The sequence below is a fragment of the Euprymna scolopes genome, chromosome 6 (assembly GCF_053919585.1).
Source record: "Euprymna scolopes isolate OS-2025 chromosome 6, ASM5391958v1, whole genome shotgun sequence".
NCBI classification, from domain to species: Eukaryota; Metazoa; Mollusca; class Cephalopoda; order Sepiida; family Sepiolidae; genus Euprymna; species Euprymna scolopes.
The window spans coordinates 130522190-130537682 of record NC_136487.1 but is presented as its reverse complement, the minus strand read 5'-3'; positions in this window follow the sequence as shown (position 1 = coordinate 130537682).

Sequence of the window (15493 nt, the reverse complement as noted above, 5' to 3'; positions counted from 1 at the left end):
AATTCATTCACGCCTCGCTGTACATTTTATAGGTTATTTCGATGCCCACTATATTGACAACTTATCCGTGGTAAAGGCGATTAAAGTGTTTAATTCTTCTTCACATGATCTTCAACTTAGCGTTTCGCGTTCGAGCCTTAGCACTACCGGTTTTTGCTTTTTCCTGTTTTTTTTTTTTGGTTTTTTTGTCTGTTTGCTTCACACGGTACTAGATGCTATTTGCAGTTTTCCATGGTGGGGTTGCTTTAGTTTTTATATTTTTCCCCCTGCGGGCTAGCAAAGGTAAAAACTAATATTAAGTGTGTTGCTTTTATTTCAAAATACAATTGTAGTTTGCTTATATATATATATATATATATATATATATATATATATATATATATATATATATATATGTGAAAAAAATACTTGAGTGTAATTTAAATACTTTTAATTATGTTTAAACGCTAATACGTCAAAAACCTAATTAATTTGCTGTGAAATATATTTCTTTCAAAAATACATAAAATTTCTGTTTCTGTTGCATATGATAAAAATTAAGATAAGTTTACTTTGTTGCGATTTGTAAACTGTTCTATTTCTATTGATTATACTATAAACACAATTCTGTACATGTTGTTTAAAATAATTCATAATAATTCATTATTTAAAACATCCTGTTTACATGTTTATATGGTAAAGTACGCGTGGATACAGGAATTCAGTTTGTCTGAAGTGATAGAGGGTTAACGACTAATTTGTTACCAACACACCTGCCGTACCAATTGTCAAGATAAATATCATACCCTGCCCGCCAGATAAGTACGCACGGCCTTACCGACACTGTACCACTAATTTCTTTTGTTCGTTAATAGTATTTGCGCATGTGAATCATGACAGCGATTAACAAATTCCTTTATTTCTTTAAACTACCCACACATCCTCAAAAATGGAGATGTTTATTCCGAAAGCCGTTTTTTTTGAAAACATAAAGAGGTTGGTGGAGTTCATTATGAAAGCCGAAGGTGGTATTTGGACTTCACTAACAACTATGACACAAACAAAAGAAGCCCTTTAACTTTATACGTGGGAGTCGGGGGCATACTAACACTGGGCCACTCCGGTTAACGGATCATGGTCGTGCAGAAATGAAAACTTAAACAAGGCCATCATATGAACTCGAAACTAAAACAGTCAACTCTCAACGACTTCAAGCTAATATATTAGTCTGAAGTCGCTTACTGTTTAGCTTTTATTATATATATATATATATATAAATATATATATATATATATATATATATATATATATATATATATATATATATACATATATATGTACAAGCATAATCCTGTTGACCTTCCGGTTCTCGTCAGATTACTGAAGTTAAGCTACTTTGAGCCTGGTTAGTACCAGATGAGTGACCATTTGAGGATTCTAGGCGCCGTATATGCTCTCCGCTTATCTCGGCATTTGTTTTCAGTCATCATGTATATACACTTTACTTGCTACTGGTATTTAACAATGTCAACTCAGGAGATATGTGGTTGGGGATTGCGCCATCCTGCCACAAAATTTACAGCGCAGGCACCACTTTCTGGGTACCCATAGTCCTTAGCGACTGAAGAAGTCCCCCCATATGCATATATATATATATGTGTGTGTGTGGGTGTGTGTGTGTGTGTGTGTGTCTGTGTGTGTGTGTGTGTGTGTGTGTGTGTGTGTGTGGATATATCTGATTGCATGCGGGTGGCAATTTCTATGTGTTGCGTTTATTGGCTTTTACGTTATAATGAACCGGATTATCCCCATCATTCAAAGCCACCCACTGATTTCGTGATGGGAAATCATAATGGGATTACATTGATAATAATAATTTAAAAATGATATTGTAAAATCTGTCGCCAATTTTTCAATTAAAGACGTCGCACTCTCATGCAAATATCAAAGTGATTTAAACCTAATTAGTGGGTATGGAAATTCGCTTTCTGGACGAATGAAATATTTCCTTTAATCTATTTAAGTATTTTTTCAGATTATATTTTTGCTCTTTCTGATATCCTTCAATTTATTGCTCGTCTAATGAACGATGATTCTTTTTCATTGAACTTTCGGATGAGCTTTCGTGCTCCCTTTAAGTTCGTTGGTTTGGGGAAGATCGTCAAAATGTAGAAATTAAATTTCGTTATTTAATATTGCACGGGTTATTGTATTCTCGATTAAGAGTGTTTCGATTTTAGTGCACTCTTCTTTAAACCTTGAGGTTACCCTCGTGCTAAGGTAAGTAAACGAAACCAAAACTCAGAACACGGCATGTAAAGCGACAACGATTCTCGAAATAAACAGAATATAGAGTTTAATATGCTATGAGACCATTAATTTTATATAACAAATTAGAACAACATTAGCATATATTAATCAGTTTAATGTACGTATGAATAATATATTATAAAATATTTAATAAAGAAATCTAATGTCTTATCGGTTGTTTAATGCATAATGATAGTGTGTGCAGTTATTAAAAGCATAATAAAATGCATTACCAGTTTTATTACTAAATATTATTACAATATTAATAAATATTATTACAGTATTAATAAATATTATTACAATATTAATAAATATTATTACAATATTAATAAATATTATTACAGTATTAATAAATATTATTACAATATTAATAAATATTATTACAAGTTAAGAAAATCATTTCTGGCAAGGCATGAAAATGGTTGAACGATAGATCTTTGAGAACATTTTAGACTTAAAGTTTTATTTAGAAGTTACCAATTGTTAAAGTGCGATTTTACTACATTTCTTATATATATATAGAAGGGAACAGACCCCAGTAATAAAAAATACGTAAATAGGATTGAAAACAATATTTATGAAAGAAAAAATCTAGAATTGAACCTAGGAATCAAAAATTAAAAATGAATACACATTACAATCCTATGAATATATAGCAATTGTCCATTGTGTTGTAGGATACAACTAGAGGTCCGAGTTTGAACAATGGAAATCAATTTAGGAATTTTCAGTGTGTTTCAAAGGCGTTTGGAGACATGTGTAATTTGTAGAATCCACGTGAGGACTCACATATGTCTGAGCACGTCTCTGACGTCACAGAGAAAGATAATTTACAATATATTCAGAGTGAGTAGAGTCAAGGTCGAGTTTGAGAGTTGAGTTCAGGGTGGAGAGGCACAGTGGGAGTCACAGTAGTTGAGTTGCTGAAAGGCTTTGGAAGATACCAGAATGGGAAAGAAGAAAATGTAAATCAGAAAGGCAATTGAATTCCTGATCATAAATCATCCAGCTGGGAGAATGAATGCCATCATGTATTTTGGATGTATTTGTCTCTCTTGTCTTCTTTCAACCTGAAAGGTAATGTGATTTTGTCTATCGTATTTGTAAAAGAACTTCATATGAAACACCCCCTCTATAATGTTAACAGATTCTCCTCCTTCAATAATGAATACTCATGTCCTATGTTATTCATATAAACTGTTATATAAATGTCGTTTTTAGCCGCCGTTCTCTGTAGCCCTCATATACGCAACACGTTTACAATGCATGAAAATTTAATTTAAATTGAATCTAAATATTATTTTAGATTTATTTTATGTTATATTAATTTTGTTTCACTTATATAATTAAATGTATTTATTAATTGGAAATTAATAATATAGATACATAATTTTCACCATATTTTCTGTAAAGGTTCACAGAATGTACATAACATTCTCATTCACTGTTGGCATACGTGTGTCTCTTAATCTTTCTCTCTTTATCTATATTACTCTGCCTACTGTCACGATGCAAACTTCTTATTATATGCAATGTATTAAAAGTCCAAACAATCCTAATATATGAAAACAAAGACTTTTAAATAACTTTTTTTCAAATTAAAATATTTTAATTCTCTTGAAAGAAAATATGTTTTGAATGAAATAAGGAACAAGTTAAGTTTCATTAACAAGTATTTAATATATAAGATAATTCGAGATAAACATTTACACCACCCAAAAACGATAGAAATTAAGAGGACACATAGCGTGTCTAAAAAGTCACTGAATGGGTTTTGAACTTAAATAGATTCGTTATTTTAATGATATTTTTCTGTAATTTTAACACAATCTTAATAATACATCTTTCTTCATAACACAAAAATAATGTCCTTTTAATGTTGTCTATTTTCAGCTTCGCGTGTGCATTTTCCAAAACATTATTTGTGACAGATTTCAGAATCTCTGGATTGCAATTAAACTCCCTTATTATCTTCCAGCTGTTTTCCTCCAATTCTTGCAGGTTTCGGCGTTTGTTAACATAGACTCTTTCTTTAAGATATCTCCACAAGAAAAAGTCGGGGCTAGTCCAGTCTGAGGACCGCAGTAGTCATTTGACATTGCTATAACGAGGTATACTAAATCAAAACAATTGCCCCCTGATTTTGGTAAAATAATTTCCCAATTTGCGTGCATTGTTCAATGCCATCCTTACCCAAAATTAATAGTCAAAATATTATCTGTAAAATATCTGAAATCGTAAAATGACAAAGATCTTGAAACCAATCATCCCTTTTTGGACACCCTATGCAATAATGTATTTGCAAAACGAAAATGCCTATTTAGAAGAGATACAAATAATTAGCAGAAAGCATTTTGTTTCTTGGCGATTTGGTGCGATTGCATTTAGTTTCTGGAACAGATTATCATACCTTTTTATGCCAATATTGTCTTGATGATGCGATATGAACGCTTCTGTTCAACAAATGTTTATTAATACAAGTTGATTCATCACTGCGTCCACTAAGTGTGTTTTCTATTGTCTATTTCGAATTTCCATGGCAGTAGTTGATTGTTCTACCTTTTCTGTATTGGGAATTATATGGCGATTTTCTGATTTGCAACATGAATGAAATATCCTTGTAACTATGTTATTACTTGTCGTATCATATCTGTGCGATATTAGTGCCAAGATGTATAATCGGTTTCTTATTAACTCTTATCCTCGAATAGCTCATGGGCTTGATAATTGCTGTCCCTAACAAACGAACTCACTTTTACTATATAGCAAGAGAAAATTTCCATTTCGAGTTATATTTTTTCAATATTTATATTTCTAAAATAATATTTCGTAGATTATAGCACCTTCGCAAAATTATTTAATCTATAATATTTAAATGTATGTATGTATGTAGGTAGGTAGGTAGGTAGGTCATGTCATATGCTACTGGTACCATGTAGCCCAGTACTACCTGCCTCCTGGTCGGGTCACCGGCGACTAAACTGGTTCCCCCACCAAACTTGTTTGGTGAGGAGGGCGGCTAGCCTCCCTGAAGGATTAAAAACAAGACCTTCCAAAGGGCGAATGAACTTTTTTCTGGGTCAACGACCAACTAGCACTGTGTATATTTGTGTGTGTGTATATGTGTATTGGGGTGGAGAGGGATCCCGTAAGCCGTGGTAAAGGCAACCTTTCTAGGAGAAGCAAATCTCTGATTTAAAAAACCCTAAAGCGGAAGACCAGTACCCGCATTAAGCTGGTCTGCAGTTTAATTTGTTGCTGGCTATCTTGCTCTTGCTTGTTGCTGGATCTCAGCATTTTGAACCGAGAGAGAGACTTAGCTGTCGTACAAAGCTAAGACTCTGTAACATCATATTTGTATAGATACTCCCTCAGGCATTTAAGCTCATGAATTTTAAATGTCTGAGGGAGTGGCACTCGTCTGACAAGACGTTGCAATCCTCATAGGTAGGTAGGTAGGTATGGTTTAAACTTTTTACAAAGACGACGGATTTTCACAAGATCTGTATCGTTATGAAGCTCTATCCTTCGAACGGCAAATATCAAAAAAGTGGTTAAAAACATTTATTCCTTCATCCTCAACTGGAGGGGTCGCCTTTTTCGTCGATATTTTCGAAAGTCATCGTCTCTTCGATAGTCTAGCCTTAATTTACACCTACGTCACTTGGGGGTTGACGATGACTGCAACAGAAAACACGTCCCGTTTTTTTTTTTTTTTAATTTTCTTTTGCTGCTTCGCGGTACGGGTTCGAACCTTCCTGCCTACTGCAACTTTTTTTTTATCAAGACTCACTTCCAAACACCCAGGCAAGCCGGGCACCCAGGCAAGGCCGGGCACCAAGGCTAGAATCATATAAATGGCGATTATATCAATACTTGCTTAATGCAAAATGAATATTTTTTTCATAATTGACAAAAGCTGGTCGGCTTTGCATAGAATACAATCTCCGCAGCATGATGTCAAAGAAGAAAAATATACCGGGGTTCTATTGCCAGTAACAACATGAATATTGGGTCTTGAATAGCGGAAGATATATTCGGTTTAATGCGTGACAAAACAACGTAGTTTAAGTTCTATGCTAGAAATATGATCTCTTTTCGAGGATAGCATCGACCCAGAAGATTTCAGTAGGGAAATGTAGAATAAGACAAAATATAATAAATCTAACGAGCCAAATCAAATGTCGACGTTGTATGCGATATAATAAAGCATATGTAAAGTTATATTATCTATATAGATCTATTGATTGCTGTTAAGCATTAAGAAAATATTATTAGTAGTAGTAATAGTGTGCTATTATCTCACAAGGAGCATTCACACAGCTCATCAAAGATCTCATTGAATATAGCCTGTAGTGTTCTCTGGAAGCTGAGCGACAGCAAGTCTCCCTAGATTTTCCAGTACTCTCCACCTCTTTTGATAACATTTGCAAATGAATTTGCGTCATCGCAACAGCTGCTTGATTTCTCTTTGGCAGCGACAATTGGTTTTTACTGGAATTAAAGTGGCAATAAGCCTCTCGAATTTCCTAGTTCTCTTTGCACTTATACAGTGGAGGTCTGGCCAGTGCTCATATTTCGTCTTTCCTCCCTCCCTGTCTACTTGATTCTTCAGTCTCACCCTTTGGGGGAGAGGGTAGCAATGATATGGTAATTGGGGAATGGGCGTAGTGTTAGAGAAATTATATGTATAAAACTTCAGTGTTCTTGGTTCCATGTGTTACAATAACAGAAGCGTGTTCTTGTAAGTAGGTAAATATGAAATAGGATAGTCGTCAAGGATTCGAACTTGCGAAGCTAGATTTGGAATTGAAAATTTCAATCAGAAGTAAAAATAAATACAGAATGTTATTGAAATAAGGAATTGCAATTGTTCAGTTTGCATATCTGTATATGGAAACGGAATGTAATAATGAAATTTGTTTCTGTGAAAATTAAAATAAGGAATTTAATCGTCAATTGAAATTGTAAACATATTTTGTAAAGAAGTTATTTGAAAAATAGCTTACTGAACTCGGGGGCATATCAAGTGTGGCAACGTGACGCATGTCTACCAACGTGCTTTATGAGCACATGTTTAATCATGCGATGACGTGACGAGTTCTCAATATAGGTAGAGTTTTTAGATGCAGTCTAAGAGAAGAGGAGAAGAGTCGGGGAGAAAAAGCCGAAAGAGGTCATAAACGGCTATTGGCGTCAAGCCTTGGAAGCAGAGGTTAGAGAAGAAAAAGTCGTGTAAAGAAACTTTGAATTACTCAAGAGAAATCATGGACCGGCCAGGAAATAACGGACGTCATCATCTTGGTGTATCTGCGTCTTCGTGCTGTGATTCAACAGAAAAGGTATTGTCCATTTATATTATAAAAACTTTATAAAAATCATCATCATTTCAAAAATAGGTAAGAAATATATGTATAAATATTTATAGAAACACTCCCGTTCATACATATATGTATATATACCTGTTTATGTCTGCAATATGCTATCTCTTACAACATGAACATCTTAAGACATATAAACACTCAACACATGAACACTCCTAAGACTGTCTCTATCACTCCAAGACTCTCATAAATAGGAACAACAACAAATAACATCAGTCCTCTTCTAATAAGAATTACATAACATATACGAATACTTGGTGCTGTATTTGGTACTTCTAATGTTACATGATAAGGGCTGTCCCCTTTTCATGTAAGTATAAAAATAGAGAGATTTAGTTTAAATGACAATGATATAGAATAGAGAAATTCGAACCTCGTAATTTAGGTTTAGAAATAGATTACGAGAGAGAATTAGCAAATGGAATGTACAACAAACCATTGTTAAGTTTATAGATAAAATAGTTTTAAGAAAAGAATGTGCATTGTCAATTCTGTTATAAAAATTCTATTGAGGAATGCAACTATAAGATAATTTAATAAACATGTTTTTAACATATTGGAAATATAGGTTACTGGGAATAAAGGTTAAAATTCCTTTTGTAAACAAAGGAAAAAGTTTTGGACACGCATTTCCAGAACACGTGAAAGAAGACACATGTTTTAATATGTGTATGGCGTCATGGAGAATGGGAAGTTCTCGATATAATTAGAAACTTTAGAGTTAAGAAGAGAGAAACTGAGAGAGAGTCAGAGAGAGTCTGAGGACGACAGACGACAGTCCAGACATGAGATTCGAACGTCTAGAAGCAAGACGGTCACCTTTGAAACTTAGAATGTGAAACTTTGAATTCTTGACTATGAAAACCACGACCGGTCTGGAGAAGAAACAAACCCATGTGCTTTTATAAACGTCGTCTTTGTGTTGTAATTCTACCAAAGGGTAAAGTGAAAATTGTCACTATATGTCTTGTATATCATGTGTTTTAAAATGTCTTTACATACACAATATCTCCTCACTCAAAGAGCTTCTACACTTCTAAGTATGAACAGTATATAGATATATGAATCGCTTCATAACACGATAACAGAACGCAACAACATCTCTCTTTCTCTTAATAAGACTCTCTAACATGCACTTTTAATAACAACAATAACAACAACAAGAAAAGAATAATAATAATAATAATAATAATAATAATAATAATAATAATAATAATAATGATAATAAAACGTAACAAATACGATTTAGTGTCCGTTGACCAGTTTGTATCAACGATGCAATACTGAACCTGGGATAAATACAACACTAAAAATAACACCCCTATGCAACACATGTTGCGCTTCATGTTTTGTTTCTGCAGCAATTTGACTGGTATACGCTTGTGGTTTGTGTCTGCTAGTCTCCACATTCAAAGGGTTTTCTTAATATTTTAGCTGTTTTCATTATTGTCGTTCGTTGGATGTTTCTAGTAATTCCTCTGATTCTAATTTCTCCCATTCCTTTTTCCAAGTTTTTCGGGATTGTTCCTTGTGACCACTATTATTATTATTATTATTATTATTATTATTATTATTATTATTATTATTATTATTATTGTTGTTGTTGTTGTTTTACACCTGTTCGGATGTTTGATGTTTCTGTGTTTGCGTAGATTTTCTCCGGCCAAAGGCGAGAACAGTGGCGGAGTTTATAAATATCAAACGAAACAAGTTAGAGTTTCTAACCGAAATTTTAATTTGAACTTGAAATTCATGGTTAAACAAGGAATTGTCTTACACATATTCGGATGTTTTATGTTTCTATCTTTGTGTGAATTTTTCCGGCCAAAAGCGACAGCAGCGGCGGAGTTGAAAAACAATGAAACGTAACAAGTAAGGGTTTGTAACCGAAATTTTAATTTGAACGTGAAATCTATGGTAAAACAAGGAATTGTCTTATACATGTTCGGATGTTTACTGTTTCTGTTTTTGTGTACATTTTTCCGGTCGTCAGCAACATCATCGGCGGTGTTTTAAAATAGCAGAGGGGGGGGTGTTTCTAACTTAAATTAGAATTTAAAACTTGAATTCACGATTAAACGAGGAATTGTCTTTCACATGTTTGGATGTTTTATGTTTCTGTTTTTGTCTACATTTTTCTGGCCAAAAGCAACATCGGCAGAGGAGTTTAATAAAAACGAACAAAATAAGCTTTTCTAACTGAAATTTTTATTATTATTGTCATTGTTCTTCTTCTTCTATTTATTATTATTACTATTATTATTATTTTTTTTTATTATTATCATTATTATCATTATCATTATTATCATTTTCATTATTGTTATTATTATTATTATTATTATTATTATTATTATTTAAAAAAATAAAATTTACTTTATTAGTTATTACTATTATCACTTATATTATTACTAGTAGTAGTGGTGGTGGTGGTTGTATTGGTGGTATGTTTTTTATTATTAATGTAGCTGTAATGATAGGTGTTGTTTTTGCTGTCATTGCTATTGTCGCTTTTGCTATTAATATCATTGCTACCGATATTAGTGTTGCCATTATCATTGTAGATTTTATTTCTACTGTTGTTGGTGGTGGTAATGGGAATAGTGGTGGTGATGGAGGAAAAAGTTCGGGAGGGGATCTTTGACCTTGGTGGGAGCCCTCTTAAAGATAAGTCTCGATGAAACTATCGGTGGTGGTGGTGTAACCTTAAATTCACTAACCCCATTTATGGGAGAATGTCAAATAAAAATATTGAAGATAACGATGTGCATGCGGCTAGAACATCTTGTTATGGTCTCACGCCAGGTAGGTGTCCCACCTACTTTCAGTGATTGCAAGAGAAAAGATTGAGTGGATGGTTAGGAATGAAATGAATAACGAAAGTAAAACTGATGAAACTAGCTCTGATGAAAGAACTGAGAGAGTGGATGTGCAGCAGGGAAATGTAAGTGATGATAAGAGGAAGACAACTGAGGAGATGTGGAATCCTATGGTTAAGGGAAGTGAAATGGCAGATGTATGGAGAAGTGGTGACGAATTTCGAACTTTGACTTCAGTAGAAAAAGAAGTACTTCAGAAGTTAAGAGAGGTTCTTCTTAGAGCCGATATCATAGATATTTCGAGTATGAAGAGTAGTGATAGGCGGAAGGTTAAAAACGAGGTAAAAATAATTCAAGGAGTAATTCACAACATCATAAGAAAGAACATGTCGATTACGGAACTTAACAGGCTTCTGTATGCAGCGTAAGACATTATTGCGAATCGTCTTGGCTTATTACAGAAGAAAAAGGGAGAAATGAAAGATAGAAGGCCACACTGACAGAGGCGGCTTGAAGAAAGTATTAAACGGTGGCGGAAAGACATTGGTAGAATCGAGGAAATAAGAAAAGGAGTTAAACTAGGAGAGAAAGCCAAGGATGAGCTTCAAAGGAGGTATATATTGCTGGAAAAAGGAACGATGAACCTTCTAACAGTGTTGAAAGAGAAGGTCCACACTTGTGGTATGAACATCAAGAACTTTGTTGGAAAACGTGCTGCGTCTCGGCAGAACAACCTTTTCCGGAACAATCAGTCTTAACTGTATAAAGAATTAAATGGTAGTAAACAGGCGGAAAATAACAACACTACAGATGCAAAAGATGCCAGGAAGTTCTGGAGTGGGATTCGGTCCGTCGAAGGGCGATATAATGAGAAGACTAGCTTGTTGGGAGAGGTCAGAGAAAGGATATCAGAAATGCAGATGTTGAAGGGAAGAACAACACTGATTAGGAAATATCCTGCAAAAGGAACAGATGTCAATAATTATAGACCAATTACATGTCTGCCATTGATGTGGAAACTGTTGACTGGAATATTTGCGGAGAACATTTATGAATATCTAGAGAGTAATGGTGTTTTTCCTGACGAACAAAAGGGGTGCCTGAAAAGGCTGGAGGGGTACCAAAGAACAACTACTAATTGATAAAGCAATAATGCAGGACCCGAAGAAGAAGAGAAATCTGAGCGTAGCATGGATCGATTACAGAAAGGCCTATTACATGGTTCCTCAATCATTGATACATGAAACACTATTGATGATGAAGGTTGCTGAGAATGTGGTAGGGATTTTGGAGACAAGTATGGCTCAATGTAAGACGGTGCTGAAAGAAAACAAAGAGGAGATGGGGCAGGTTGGCATTAAACGTGGAATATTTCAAGGAGATTACTTATCGCCACTTCTTTTTGCAATGATAATGATGCCACTGAGAATCCTCTTGAAGAGAGAAAAACTGGGGTATAACTTTAGATCTGGTGACAGACGCCTTAACCATCTACTGTCTATGGATGATTTAAAAACATTCGGTAGAAATGAAAATGGAAATAGACAGACTGGTAGAACTTGTGTGAACATACTCAGAAGACATTGGAATGGAGTTTGGGATTAGTAAATGTGCGATGCTGGTGATGAAAAGAGGAATAAAAGTTCATTAAAATGGAATAGTGCTACCACATCGAGGAATCCTGAAAGAAATAGAAGATACAGGGTATAAGTATTTGAGAGTGTTGGAGGGTGTAGGCATCATGAACAGAAAAATAAAGGAAAAAGTCATGAAGGAGTATCTTAGAATAATGAAACTAATTGCAAAGTCAAAACTGTATGGAGAAAACCTAATGAAAGCAGTGAACGCATGGGCAGTCAGTGTTTTGAGATATTGTGCAGGAATTTTAGAATGGTCTTACAAGGATTTTTATGCTATGAATATCAAAACAAGAAAAGTTTTAGCAATGTTTGGTATATTTCACATTCGAAGTAGCTGTATGAGTATCTTGTGTAGGAGATGGGGAGTCTCGTCGTGGGCGACGAAGCGTTTCACTGAAGAACCACGGCAACACACAGCGAACCAACAACCAATGACAGCCACGGCGCGAAGGTAACTAACAAAGCTCAGCTGACTGCACGAATAGAAACGGAACCCAACGGTCACTGTACTGATCGCCACGAACGTCAGAACCCGACTGCCTCGCACGTCCAATGGACCGATTTTTATTCCTCAAGATGACCTAGCTAATTTGCATCCCCGTTAGATCTCGCGCGATCCTGCGAGATTCCGTCTCTAATAAAAGCAGGCAGGCGCCATCTTGAAACTCTTTCGTCCGCTGCCTTGACCACAGGATCAGCCACCACCCCACACGCCAGGCACACACGGACCCTCTTGCGCCGAGGGCTGCGGTTAGTCTCACACTCGCCCCTGGTCTCCAGATCACATACGTGACACGGCGGACGTGGCCGTTTGATTCGAGCACTCCTGCGGAGCTCTCAGAAGTGTCATCGGAAGCATCAGCACCAGCATTAGAGCTCGCAGTTGAGTCATCAGGTTCGTGGGGCACAGGTTGTATCCATCGCTCATCGTCGGATGACTCGCTCCTTCCACTGCTCGCGGTTGAGTCACCAGGTTCGTGGGGCACGGGTTGGATCATTCGCTCATCGTCGGATGACTCGCTACTTCCACTGCTCGCCGATTGGTCAGCGCTTAGAGCGGGCCGGACATCCCTTACGTGGCGCGGAGTATCATCGACTAGTATGGCCTGTTCACTGATGACGCCGGTGACCCGCCCCCTCCAAAAGCTGCTGGTGCACCGACCGCCGGGTGGCTTCACCCAGACGGTGTCTCCCACTTGGTACGTCCCCTGGGGTTCTCGTTGGTCGGGTAGACACACTTCAACGTCCTTGACGCGCACGTGGTAGTGATGAATCGCATCAGCGGGCGCACTGCTGCCAGTCACGGCGTCCTTAGGCGTTGTGTTGTATCTGTAAACCGCCTCCGCGATCGTACACTTCTTCCTGGCCGCGATCCTCTTCACGGTTCGGTGGCACCGATCCGCTATGCCGTTGCCGCTCGGCACATACGCGCATCGGTGTCGAAGGCGGATCCCCCAGTTGTCCATAAAATGCCTAAATTCCCTGCTGCAGAACGCCGTGTCGTTATCCGTGAGGATCTCCTCAGGCGGCCCCCTTTCGTAGAATATGGATTCCAATTCGTGGATGACACTGGTGGAATCCTGCCTCGCTAATTGGCGCCAAATCGCGAAGCTCGTTGGCCCGCAGTCTATCAGCGTGAGGAAGTGTTGGCTGCCGTAGTGGGTTATATCCATACCCAACCGACTCCAAGTCGCGTCCACTCCCAGCTGTCCTTTCCGCCATCTGGCTGGGGCGGGGTCGATGGACTGGCACGTTTGGCACTCCCTGACCACTGCTCTTACTGCGCTTTTTGGTATTGATGGTCTAGCCAACTTCACAAAGTAGTAGGTCCGTTGTACTCCGGGGTGCCCACTGTCGTGATGTATCTTCCTGATTTCGTCCTCCTCGACGGAGGCAGCACACAGAGGCAATGGCTTAGCTTCTTTCTTCATAGCCTCATACCATCTCCGTGGTACCCGAGTGAGCTTGTCGGCGAGGTTGTAGTCCGAGGTGACGAGCACTACGTCTACGGACAAGTTGTACTCCGTCACCAGTTTTTTCACAGTCTCCAGCCTCCGTCTTATCAGCATTGCGCTGGCTGCCTTGGTGCATGCCCTGGCCTTGCTCGTGAGTGTGTCCGACACCCAGTGGTGCACGCAAAGTGAGTCAGTGTGCACACGCAGTTTCTTCACTTCCCATTGAAGTGCCAGGTTAATGCCCTTTATTACAGCGTCGAGTTCTGCCAGGTTGGTATGGGCAGCATCATTCGCCGGTCGCAGCCAGCAGGCATCCTCAACTACGGCCCCATCTTTCTCCAAAACTACACCGATCGCTAGAGAACTTGCGTCCACCCACACGCTCAGTTCGTCTCCCTGCACGCACCAGTCCCCTGTGGCGGGGTCATTCTTTTTCACACTAGCGACGGTCTCCTTTAACATTCGGACCAATAGTTCGTCGGTTATCTCATCGTCCCAGCCTTTGGTGACCGCATTTGCCCTCCTTTTTATGACGCCTGTCACCGCACACACCCATCCGCATACTGGAAGGTGCCCCACAAGTTTCCCGCACAGGGAGAACACGGCACGTCTTGTGTAAACGTCGGGTACGTCGGGAACTGCGGTTCCACGCCTCCACTTCAGAATCCCTCGCTCCTCTTGAACGCTCAAGCCCAATACGCGGGCGCCATCCTCAAGCCGCTCAGAGTCCTTGCAGTTTAGACCAAACTCGGCAAGTTTGGATCTTACGCGCGAAGATGACACGATATCTTCGTTCACGTATATATCGTCAATATACGCCGATGTTCCCTTTCTGATCCATTCTTCTTGTGACAACACGGCATTGACGATAGCCTTCATTATCTGGGGTGCTACGTTTAGCCCAAATCCGAGTCGCGTAAGACAGTATCTCTTCCCGGAAAACATCACTGTCTGGAAAGGCCACATCGCCTCGCCGATCCGGACCTGCAACTATGCTTTTCTCAAGTCCAGTAGGGACACATTGGACCCCTGCCGGCGCCACTCTCGCAGCTTGCTGGCACAGACGTCGGCGTCCGCTGTGAACGCATCAACATGCGCATTCAACTCGCGGTAGTCCATTACCGGCCTCACCTTTGACTTGTTAGGTTGGGCAACTGCCATCAGCGGTATCAGGCCCTTGGGGGGTCCAAGTTTGTCGTAGGGGTATGGAATCAGCCAACCGTTCTTAATCCATTCACGGAGCTCGCTTTCGTATGCAGGCATTATCTGGTCGGGCATACGGTACTCTGCCACTTTGTTTTGTAGTTTGGCCGGTTCCTTGTCTTCTGACTACCTCCAAGTGGCGGTCCACGCCTTCTGTTGGTCGTCGAATTCCACACTGAAGTCCGGCTGGTCGACTCTTAGTGCTG